At 38.4% G+C, this 12,585-nt stretch overlaps 1 long non-coding RNA gene across 1 annotated transcript in view; it reads right to left on the reverse strand.

The window, feature by feature from the left end:
- LOC122555987 overlaps window positions 1–12,585 on the reverse strand; it is a 41,522-nt gene that overhangs the window by 7,993 nt on the left and 20,944 nt on the right. The window lies entirely within an intron of this gene.

Raw genomic sequence — 12,585 nt, forward strand, 5'->3', positions numbered from 1 at the left:
CTGTACAGCTGCAACGTGACCTCCCAACTCCTGTACTCAGTACTCTGACCAATAAAGGAAAGCATACCAAATGCCTTCTTCACTATCCTATCTACCTGTGACTCCACTTTCAAGGAGCTATGAACCTGCACTCCAAGGTTTCTTTGTTCAGCAACGCTCCCTGGGACCTTAGCATTAAGTGTATAAGTTCTGCTCAGATTTGCTTTCCCAAAATGCAGCACCTTGCATTTATCTGAATTAAACTGCACCTGCCACTTCTCAGCCCATTGGCCCATCTGATCAAATTCCTGTTGTAATCTGAGGTAACCTTCTTCACTGTCCACTACACCTCCAATTTTGGTGTCAACTGCAAACTTAAAACTATACCTATTATGCTCACATTCAAATCATTTTATATAAATGGCAATAAGTAGAGGACCCAGTACAGATCGTTGTGGCACTCCACTGGCCACAGGCCTCCAGTCTGAAAAACAACCTTCCACCACCACTCTGTCTTCTACCTTTTAGCAGGTTCTGTTTCCAAATGACTGGTTCTCCCTGTACTCTGTGAGATCTAACCTTGCTCACCAGTCTCCCATGGGGAAGCTTGTTGAACGCCTTACTGAAGTCCATATAGATCACATTTACCACTCTGCCCTCATCAATCCTCTTTGTTACTTCTTCAAAACATTCAATAAAGCTTGTGAGACATGATTTCCCATGCACAAAGCCATGTTGTCTATCCCTAATTAGTCCTTGCCTTTCCAAATACATGTACATCCTGTCACTCAGGATTCCCTCCAACAACTTGCCCACCACCATGTCAGGCTCACTGGTCTATAGTTCCCTGGCTTGTCCTTACCACCCTTCTTAAACAGTGGAACCATGTTAGCCACCTCCAGTCTTCCGGCACCTCACCTGTAGTTATCGATGATACAAATATCTCAGCATAAGGCCCAGCAATCACTTCTCTAGCTTCCTAGAGTTCTCGGGTACACCTGATGAGGTCCTAGGGATTTATCCACCTTTATGCGTTTCAAGACATCCAGCACTTCCTCTTCTGTAATTTGGACGTTTTGCAAGGTGTCACCATCTATTTCCCTACAGCCTATATCTTCCATATTCTTTCTCACAGTAAATACTGATGCAAAATACTCGTCTAGTATCTCCCCCATTTTCTGCGGCTCCACACAAAGTCCACCTTGCTGATCTTCGAGAGGCCCTATTCTCTCCCTAGTTACCCTTTTGTCCTTAATGTATTTGTAAAAACCCTTTGGATTTTTCTTAATTCTATTTTCCAAAGCTATCTCACGTCCCCTTTTTGCCCTTTAGAGACTGGCCAGAAATAATGTTACAGGCGATACTTCACTTTCTTTCCTCTCACTCTTCCTGTCCAAATGCCAATTTTGCCTTTAGCCCTGTCATTTTAAATTGTTCATGGCAGAGCTTCAGACATGCAAAGCAGCTTCGCTTATGTGATTATTATTATTTCTAAATAGACAAGCCTGTGGAAAAAATAAATGGAAAGTTGATATTGTACTTTGAAGAAATTTGACTTTTAAAATATTATATGGGAACATTGGCCATGCAATCCCTTCAGCCTGTTCTGCCATTCAATGGGATTGTAACTGATTTGTAGTCTATCTCCATATACCTGCCTTTGGCCCATGTATTAATACCTTGTCTTAATAAAAATCTATTAACTTTAGATATAAAATTAACAACTGATCTAACATCCACTGCTGTTTGTGGGAAAGAGTTCCAACTATCTACCAGGTTGTGGGTGTGGAAGTGCTTCCCAATATCTCTTTTGAATGGTCTCACTCTAATTTTCAGAACAATAGTTCTTTGTAATTGATTGTTTCTAAAAGGGAGTAAATGTATGTGTACTGTAAACTTTTATTTGGGTATACATACCTGGAATAGTCAGTTAAAAATTAGCTTTCCAAAATTAGTGGTCTTGCCTGAGCTGTATTTAAATTACTTAGGATAGAACATCTTTACTGGCCACTTCGGAGTAAGGAATTTGCGCAACAGTATGTGTGAGGCAAAATAATTTATAATTGTTGTACAGTTTGCCTCCTTTGAAAACTATTAATAAAAATAAACAATGTCCTTTTCAGGTACTGTTCTATGGATTGTTCCATCACCACAAGTAGATGGATCATTTATGGAAGGAACTAGATGTTTAATTTCTGACAAACTATTCAACTATGGAAACTATAGTGCTCCCCACCCAGTGGTGTGCATGCATATATTTCAGGAAAGATTACTGGACAACAATTGTAGAAAGAGCTCTGGTTCATTGCCCCTCTGTACACAAACCAGTGAAACTAATGGTAGCATGTATGACTGAAGCTGACATTTCTTGAACTAACTGGAGCATCATTGGGAGTCCCTCACAGATGAGGCTGACTCTCTTCTGCTCTCAGAGTGAATCAGTAGGTAACTATACAGTCTGATGCGGCTTCCATAAGCTCTGCCACACTTGGGGCAAAAGGTGGTTGTGGGAAGTGATGGAGAGGCTGTCAGTGTCGCAGCGCGCCCCTTATGCTGTTTTTGCCTGACTTATCTTTCTCCCAAATGGCAAGTCTCAAGGTCCTCAATGCCTTCCCGGAATCTCCTCCTCCACTTTGGATGGTTTTGAACCAGTGATTCCCAAGTGTTGGTGGGAATGCCATACTTTGCCAGTGAGGCTTCGAGCTTATCCCTAAAGGGTTTCTTCTGTCCCCCTGGGGCTCACCCGTCAGTTCGGATTACTAATTGTGGTATTTATACTCCAGCTGACATTTCCTGACTCAGCATATGGCATCTTCCATATCTGTATTACTCAATTATTCAACTCAGTAAGTGACCTTGAATGATCCACCTCTACAGTTAACGAGGACAGTTAAAACATTCAAATAATGTTTGTGAGCTCAATAAAAAGAATAAAAACTCAAACAGTTCCAAATACTAATTAAAGGCATAAGACATTTGAAAAGAAGTAGACTACTCAACCCAATCATGACTCATCTGATAACCCGCAACTCCACTTTCCTGACTTTTCTCCCCCCCACCCCCATAACTCTTGTTTCCTTCATGATTAAAAATATGTCTATCTCAGCCTTGAATATTCTTAATGACCCAGTGTTATTATGAATTCCAAAAATTCACAGCACTCCAAAGAAATTTGTCCTATTTTCAAAACAAGCTATTTTCATCATCATCTTTAGAATTAAACATATCATTTACATTTGTTACTATTTCTGTGATCAATCTGAAACTATTAAAACTGTTGAATAAGCAGGTGGCAGTATCAGGTGCCATAAACCCAAACAGGGTAAAAAGTTTTTTTGAAGGGCAGATGATAATGAGGAACATCAAAAATGCACTGGAAATCTATTGTTAGACATTCAAAACAAAATGTTGGTTCCAGAGCAATATTAACATCTGCACTATGGCAGCAGATGACCGAATTATCCTTATGAGTTATGGTCCTTGTAGCCACAACTGGTTTATGATTTGGGACACAAATCTAACGGTGAATAGAACAACGTGACAGTTTTGTAAAATTTAAACAAATACTGGCTTCCAAACCTATCTCAGCCTATTAGTTACTATAAACTCAATCTTGCTTTAGTTGCCTTGGAAATGTTAACGTTTGATGATTGTGTTTAACAGACAGTATATAATTAGCAGCCTTTTACAGACCTCACATAAACTTCATTTCTAATGAGGTGTTGAACAGGCAAAAAATCAATTTTCACCTGTTTCATAATACCAACAAATGGTAGATTTACCACTGATCGTTTTTCCACTCTCTCTAAAAGGACATAAAAATTAACTTAAAGAAGAAAAAAAGTAGCGATGACAAATGTGAGGCAGTAAATACAATTGTGAACCAAGATGATTACAGAAGGTTTAGAAGAGAGGTGAAAAAGCAGCAAGGAGGAATTGAGAGAAAAGACTGACAGCTAACACAAAAGAAAATCCCAAAGTCTTCTGCATTTATAGCAAAGGGGTGGTAAAAGATGGAGTTGGGTTGATTAGGAACCAAAAAGGGGATTTACACTTAGAGGCAAAAGACATGACCGAGGTGGTAAATGAATACATTGCACCTGTCTTTATTTATTAGACAGATGCTGCTCAGGCCATGGTGATACAGGAGAAAACTCTGATGAGATGGTACTTCAAGTTGGTAAAACACCCAACAGGTTTGGATGGGTTGCATCCAGGAACATTGAAGGAAATGAGAATGAAAATTGCAGAGTAACTGGCAATAATCTTTCAATCTACCCTACAGTTGCAGGTGCTGGCAGGGGAGTGGATAATTACAAGTCCTTGTTCAAAAAATGTTGGTAAACCTAGTAGTTAATTTAAACTTTGGTGGTGGGGAAACTTCTAGAAATAATTATTCCAAATAGAGTTAATAATTGCATGGAAAAACGTGGTATGAGATAAGAAAGTCATTACGGATTTGTTCAGGGAAAATTGTGTCGAATTAACCCGACAGCTTTTTTTGAAGAGGCAACAGTGAGGTTTGATGCCTTTATGACAATCTCAAAACTTGTTAAACAGAAAACAGGATAATTGTAAACAATGAGGAGGACAGTGCAAAACTTGAAAAGCGTATTAACATGTTGGTAGATATGTGGGCAGATTGATGGCAGCTGAAGTTCAATGAAGAGAAGCGTGAGATGATGCACAGTGGCATGAAAAATTTGGACAATATAAAACTAAAGGTACTATTCTAAAGGCTTTGCAGGACCACAGAAACCTAGGAGTCAGAAACAGCTACAGGAGATGTGAATAAAGTATACAGTATGCTATGCTTCAATAAATCTGGGCATAGAGTACAAGGGTATGATGGACTGATAAAGGACATCGGTTGGATCTCAGCTGGAGTATTGTGTACAGTTGAGGATGGCACGCAATAGAAAGAATGTGAATACATTGGAAAGATTGCAGAAGTTTAGAAAGATAGTTCCAGGAGTGAGAACTTCAGTTGAGACAAAAGACAGAAGACATAATTTTCCTTGCAGATAAGAAGGCTACAAGGAGATTTTATGGTTAAAAAGGTGTTTGGCCTTCATTGCTCAGTCCTTTAAGTATAGGAGTTGGGAAGTCATGGGGTTGAGGTTATATGGGACATTGGTGAGGCCTCTTCTGGATTATGATGTCCAGTTCTGCTCACCCAGTTATAGGAAGAATATTGTTAAGCTGGAGAGGGTTCAGAAGAGATTTACCAGGATGTTGCTCGGTATGGAAAGTTTGAGTTATAAAGAAAGCTTGGAACGTGCAAGGTTAAGGTGACCTGATAGAAGTTTACAAAATTTTGAGGTATAGATAGAGTCGATGGTAGTCGTCTTTTCCCTAGGAGAAGGGAATTTCAAGACTATGGGCACAATTTTAAGGTGCGAGGCGAGAGATTTTAAAAAAGAAATGGGGGCAATTTTTCTTTTTACACAGTGTTGTTTGCATGTGGAATGAACTTCCTGAGGAAGTGGTAGATATGTGTACAATTACAATGTTTAAAAGACATTTGGATAGGTATATGAATAAGAAAGGTTTGGAAGGATATGGGCCAGGAGCAGGCAGGTGTGACTAATTTAGTTTGGAATTGTGTTCGGCATGGACTGGTTGGACCGAAGGGTCTGTTTCCGTACTATATGACTCTACAAGCTTTCAAATATTCAGGGGTCTTAACAGATGAAATGTTCCTACCTGCAAACTGATTTAATCCAGGAGGGCACAGTTTTAAAGTGTTTTGCAAATGAAGCAAATGTGAAGATTAAAAATGTTTTCACACAATGGTTTGGAAGGCACTGCCTGGAGCTGTGTTGGAGGCAGATTCAATTTAGGTGTTCAAGAGGACATTGAATAATTGTTTAAATAGAACCAATGTGCAGGTTTATTAGGAGAGGGGGAAGAAATTGGCACAAAGTTAAAATGTTAGGCGAGCCGATGAAAGCAAAATGGGCCAAATGGTCTCCCCTGCCCTGTAAAAATTCTCTAGATGGGAATGTCTCTCTAGAAAGGAGACCAAAGTGTTTCATTGGGAAGCATAAAAGCAAAGTGACTTAATGACGATGGCAGCACCCTGTGTATTAGTGCTGAATAAACCAAGAGTGTCCAATGTTCCAGAAAGAACAGTTGGGTTTTAATCAGTTATGTTTTATTTCCAAAGTAAAAGACAATTTGGGTTTTGAGGGTGGTTAATCAACATTTTCTCCTGGTTACAAGACCAAAATGATTTACCTTGCTATGGGCTCTGAGAAGCGAAAAAGTCTAAGGTATTCCTGCAGATAACCCAAAGCCAAGGTCCACCACAAAGAAATTGGGATGTGTGCTCTTGCTCACATTGGAAGATTTCAAGTTCATGAGGAGTTGAAATGAGACAGGAAGATTCATCCAGTTTATGCTGGAATGGGAACCTCCAATGAAAGCCTCACTGTCAAAGGCAGTTCTAAGATTACTAGTTTAAAGCTGAGAAAGGAAAAGAGCAGAAGTCAACCCTTGGGAGCTAAGGATCACTTTGGACTGATTCTGGGGGATCTCTATTTAGAAGAACAGTATACTTATACCCATGTGTGGTTATTTTTGTTTCTGGTTATGATAAAAGGAAAAGTTCTGTTCTGGAGTTTAAAGTACAAGTTTCCTGTGAAGGCAATGTTTAGTCAATAGAGCTTTTAGTCATTTGCTATAAAACATTTCAAAACATGACCAATTGTAATGTAGTCTATTTAGCCATTAACCAGAACTTTAGATTTTCTTTTGCAGTTATCAGTCTCCATTGGGTTTGAAATACCTTCCAGATATGGAAATCAGAACTGCTCATAGTGCATCAGGTGTGGTCTGACCTGGCCTTGGTTTTTATCTTTCCTTTTTTTATATTCAGAAATGCTTTTATGAACAACTCACTGTTTCTTTCTCCCCATCACCAACGTGCCCATGTTGTATTTTTCAACTGTTAAACACCACCAACAATCACCTGTTTTTAATTAATTAATTTACAGGGCAATGCAAATCATCACAGGGAGGCGAAGATCGGCATAGGAGAAAGGGAGCTAAATAAAAATGGATTTGGAAGGAGAGATAAAGTACTCTAGCCCCCACTGTGGTGTCCATCTCTCTCTAAAGGTATTGGCAGTGTTGGTGGACCCGGAAACCAGGCCTTGTATATCTGCAACATGACGTCCACTACCTGTGATCCCCTGTCTTCCTTTGTAGCCTTGTCCTGTAAAACCAAAGTCAGCATTCCACTAGATGTTCTTTGAATATATATTGTACTCAATCTTTACATTTTATTCATCTTTGTAGCTGAACTCAAAAATATCTTTGAAGTGCCACCATTCAGAAACCAGCCTATTATGTGCCTCTAGTTGTAAAGTGGATGATTTGGCATTTACCTAGACTGACATCCATTTGGCACAGTTATGCTTACTCATAACCTATTCATACCATTTACACTATTTACAATCATATCTGTCTTAGTGTCATTGACCAACTTGAGTATGTAGCTTTCTAGCCTTTGTTAATGTATTGAATAGTTGAGGCCTCAACAGATTGTGCAATACTACAACTCACATCCGGCCAACTAGAATACATATCCATTATCCCCACTCTCTGTCTAGTGATGCTCAGTCAATTTCCTATACAGGTCAATAATTTAGCTTCACTCAATGACCTTTCAAATTTAGTCAACAGTTTCTTATGAGGTGCCTGATCACATGCCTTCTTGAAATTCATGTAGATAACATCCATAAATATCTTCTACTACTCAAGCAACATCTTCAGTATACTAGCATCAGGCCGGACCTTGTATTTTATTCATTTGTGGGATGTGGGCATCACTGGCTGGCCAGCATTTATTACCCATCGCCAGTTGTCTTTGAAAAGGTGGTAGTGAGCTGCCTTTTTGAACTGCTGCAATCTACCTACTCTTCGACAAATCCATACCAGCTCTGATCAGTTGAAAAATCTTAAAATGATCTGGCTTTCATGGCATCCTCAATGATAGATGCTAGCCATTTCCTGATAACAGATATTTAGATGTACTCGTCTAAGATTCCCTGGTGTCCCTCTCCCATATTTCTCAAATAGTGGAGCGATGTAATTTTGAAAATCACATGGGATGGATCAAATTGGCTGAAAACTGGCTTCTGTGATGGTGAGAACTTGAGGACAAGGCTGAGATCAATTATCCATTCAACACCCATGACTGAAGATGGTTGCAAACACATTAAGTCGTGTCTTTTGCAATGATGTAATTGGACTGAATGCTGCCAGTTGATGGATAAGAGAATTTAATCATCATGTACAAATCTAATTTTGTTCCGTACTAAGCATTTAACTGAAATGCACAATTTAAGCTCTGAAGTTGTTAGCCTTCATCAAGGTTTTCCCAAGCTCTACAATGGAAAAGCAGTTCAACTTAGTTCAAGAAGCAGCTGATACAGATACCTCAGTAACTGAATCAACTAGGCCTTTTTCATTCCTACAACTTAATATGACATATAACAGAATGCAGGGAGTTAGAAGATTAAAGGAGTTAGACCATAAGAAATAGGAACAGGAATAGGTTGTTTGGCCTCTTGAGCCTCCTCATCCATTCAGTAATATCATGGCTGATCTAATATACCTCACATCCATTTTCTGGTCTTTTCTCCATAACCTTTGATTATCTTACTGATCAAGAATCTATCCATCTCAGTGTTAAATATACACAAGGACCTTGCCCCCATAGCTTTCTGTGGCAAAGTGTTCCAAAGCCTCTGAGAAAACAATTTCCTCCTCATCCTGTTATAACTTCTTTGACAATGGATTCTAGCATTTCCCTCGAACAAATAATAAGCTAAAAGGCTTGCAATTTACTGCTTTTTATCTTCTTTTATTTGAATGAATGACTGACATTTGCACTTATGATACAAATGTGTACACATAAAATATTACTTGTTTTAGGCTCTTGCACTAATGGTATTTGGGTTTTGGTCTGTGGGGTATGAAGGGGATTTAATGAATAACTTGTCAGTCTTTCTGGAGCCATGATTTTTAAACCAGGATGTAACAGAATATGTGACTTTGCCACCTCCTGAAGTGTTAATATGGGCTTTTGTATTGAGAGTTTTATGATTGGAGACACCAAACATTAAAAGGCATTAGTTTATTTTCAGTTTTGAATAATCCAGGACTGATTTTAGCTTAGAAAAGCCCAAAAACTAGAAAAGCTTTTGAGAATTTGCAGAATACTTGACTGGGATTGGATATAAGAACAGTTTTCCTGGAGAAAGGGGATAATTCAGAATTGTTAGGAAATAGGTTACCTCAGTGTAAAGGTTTTGCTTGGAAAATTCAAGGCAAGAGAAATTTGATTAGAAACTTGAAGGGATTATTTGAAGCTAAGAAAATTTAAGCTCAGGTGTATACATAATCAAGGAAAAGGCTAATGAGATTTTCAAGACTGGGAATTGAAAGAAACAGTCAAGTCAACTCCTATCTGTAAGGTAAAAAAGGAATTTTATCTCTGGCGTTTGAGTACTGTAAAGTGCTGGCGTTAGGATAATTCGGATTTCACTCCACTGTGTTTCAAAATATTCGAGTTATGCTCTATATATTTCGGAAGGATGTCCCAATGGCTGGGAATTCTAGAAACAGGGGTCACAGTAGGCCATTTAGGATTGAGAGGAGGAGAAATTTCTTCACCCAGAGAGCGATAAGCTTGTGGAACTCTGCTGCAGAAAGCGATTGAGGCCAAAACAATGAATTCAAGAAGGAGTTAGATAAAGTTGTTAGGGCCAAAGGGATCAAAAGGCATACGGAGAAAGCATGAACATGATACTGAATTGGATGATCAGCTGTGATCATATGACCAGTAGAACAGGCTTGGAGGTTCCTATTTTCTATGTTTCTATAGTTGAACAGCTTGATTTGTTCTCTTATGGTCATGTTTCTATATAATAACTATCTGTCTTACTAGTAAAACCAAATCTGTAGCACGACATGTTTATAGTTCAGTGAAAGGCTATCCTGTTAAATTAAAAAATAAACAAACTATGATACATCAAGTCAAATTTCAGCCTGGCATCTGATTTATCCAGAGGCTTAAAAAGTTCAGTTCAGAAGAACCCAGAGTTCAGCTCAGAAGATAAAGCAGTTTCTCCTGAAGAGAAATTTTGACTGAAGTGTTTTAATGTGGAATTCCAAAGCCAGAAAACCTTGGGTAGAAATGCAATTTACTGCTTTTTATCTTCTTTTATTTGAATGAATGACTGACATTTGCACTTATGATACAAGTGTGATACACATATAATATTACTTGTTTTAGGCTCTTGCACTAATGGTATTTGGGTTTTGGTCTGTGGGGTATGAAGGAAGGGGTATGTTAGAAATGAGAAAGTATCAAAGTATCAAAGATCAGAGAAGCAACAGTTCTTGCAGATAACTATGGTGTCTCACACAAAGAGTTACAGGTGGGAAGATGGTCATATAGGAATCCACAAAAGAATAGAAGGAATAGAAAACCTGTGGATCTAAGAGATTCTAGAGAAGAAAGAGCAGGATGCCAATACAATAAACAAGGCTAGAACAAAAATGGTAAAGAGAAAATGCTTTTATTGTAGTAAGCCAAAAGTAAATGCTGGAAGTTAAGATTAGATTAGATTACATTAGTGTGGAAACAGGCCCTTCGGCCCAACAAGTCCACATCGACCCGCTGAAGCACAACCCACCCACACCCCACATTTACCCCTTACCTAACACTACGGGCAATTCACCTGACCTGCACATCTTTGGACTGTGGGAGGAAACCGGAGCACCGGAGGAAACCCACGCAGACACGGGGAGAATGTGGGAGGAAACCGGAGCACCCGAAGGAAACCCACGCAGACACGGGGAGAATGTGCAAACTCCACACAGTCAGTCGCCTGAGGCGGGAATTGAACCCGGGTCTCTGGCGCTGTGAGGCAGCAGTGCTTACCACTGTGCTACCGTGCCGCCAAAATGGGAGGCCAACTGCAATGGCAGAAATGTTTAAGAAATCCTCTGGCGCAGGGACTGAAATAGGTATTAAAGTTGTAGCAATAGTACAAAAAGAACATCATTCCTTTGGCTATATTAAGAGAATTTTCCAAAGACAGTCATGAAAATTCTTATTTGAACATGGATAAAGAGAATCAGACCACTGGAGGTTCTGTATATTCATGTCAAAAACTGAGGCATTTCTGCATGTTTTGAATCAAGAAGGCTGGTTCATTACTAGCCTCACTGAAAGTGTAGAAAAACAAGCAGAAGCAAAGGAAATGGCGATCCTATAGGAGGAATATCCTGGTTTGCTTTCTGACTCTGTTATAACTGGACCTCCAAATGTTAAAATTGGATGGGAAGTATAGGAGATTATGATAGAGAAGACAACTTGGAAATTTGGTAACTGAATACAAGTTTTGAAAATTTAAATAAAACTAAAGGCAGCAAAAAGAATGAGGCTGATATGTTCGCCCATCGTCCTTTACAAAATGCAACAAACCGATATTGAATGGAGTGTGTTGGGGCAATCAGTCTACTCAGAAATTGAATCAGAACTAATACCCGAGTGATATTATTGAAAAAACAACAAAATATTAATGAGGAAAGAGAGATTACTTCGAATATCAGTCAAAGAAAAATGGACAGGATGTCCATTAAGTAGTTCCATTTGAGTATCATTATAAAACTTTGAATGGCTCACAATTTCCTATGGCTGGTGACCCAGCTATTAGAAAACACAAGGTAAAATACTAAACCATTTTTATTGGCCAAGATAACAAAGATGTGGTCAAAGTTTTTCAGATATGCCACATAGTGTGGAAACCCCAACCATTAATTAAACTAGTACCTTTAATCCTGAAACCACTTTTCAAAGAACTGTTTAGCAGGATCTTAACAGATTATGTGCAACCTATTCCTAAAATAAAGAATGGGAATCATTCATGATTGTGGATGTTTCAATAAGATTTTCTGAAGGAGTGATTTTAGGGAAAATGACAACAAAAAAATGGTAAGTAAGTATTTTTACAAGTTTCATATTGTCAAAAGAAAAACAATCAGATCAATGTTAAATTTTAATGTCATAGATATTCAAATAAATGATAACTTGTTTGGGAATAAAACTCTTAAAACTTATCACTCAAAATCTCCAAGTGCATTGGAAAAATGACAAAAACCTTAAAGACCATCATTAGATCTGACAGTCAAGAATGTCCTAATGATTGGAATAAAATAATTCCTTTTTTACTGTTTGCCATTAGAAATGCTCTTAAAGAGTCCACAAGATTCAATTCTTTTGAACTAATATATGGACATGAAGTGAAGGGACTACTCAAATTGATCAGAAAAACAGATAAAACAAAGCTCAGTGATTACACCTTCAGCTTATATTGTAAATTTCAGACAGAAATTAACCAAAGTAAGTAATTTGGCCAAAAAGCATTTGTAATAGGTTTAACAAACAGTGAAAACTAGAGCAGGTAAAAATGATAAAATTTGATTTTTTTTTGCTGGAAACAAGATTTTAGTACTGTTGCCTGATTCTAGAAATCATTAAAGCAAGCTCCATTGCATCTTTTCAAATCAAAAAGAAACACAACGAAT

The sequence above is a fragment of the Chiloscyllium plagiosum genome, chromosome 13 (genome assembly GCF_004010195.1).
Source record: "Chiloscyllium plagiosum isolate BGI_BamShark_2017 chromosome 13, ASM401019v2, whole genome shotgun sequence".
NCBI lineage: Eukaryota > Metazoa > Chordata > Chondrichthyes > Orectolobiformes > Hemiscylliidae > Chiloscyllium > Chiloscyllium plagiosum.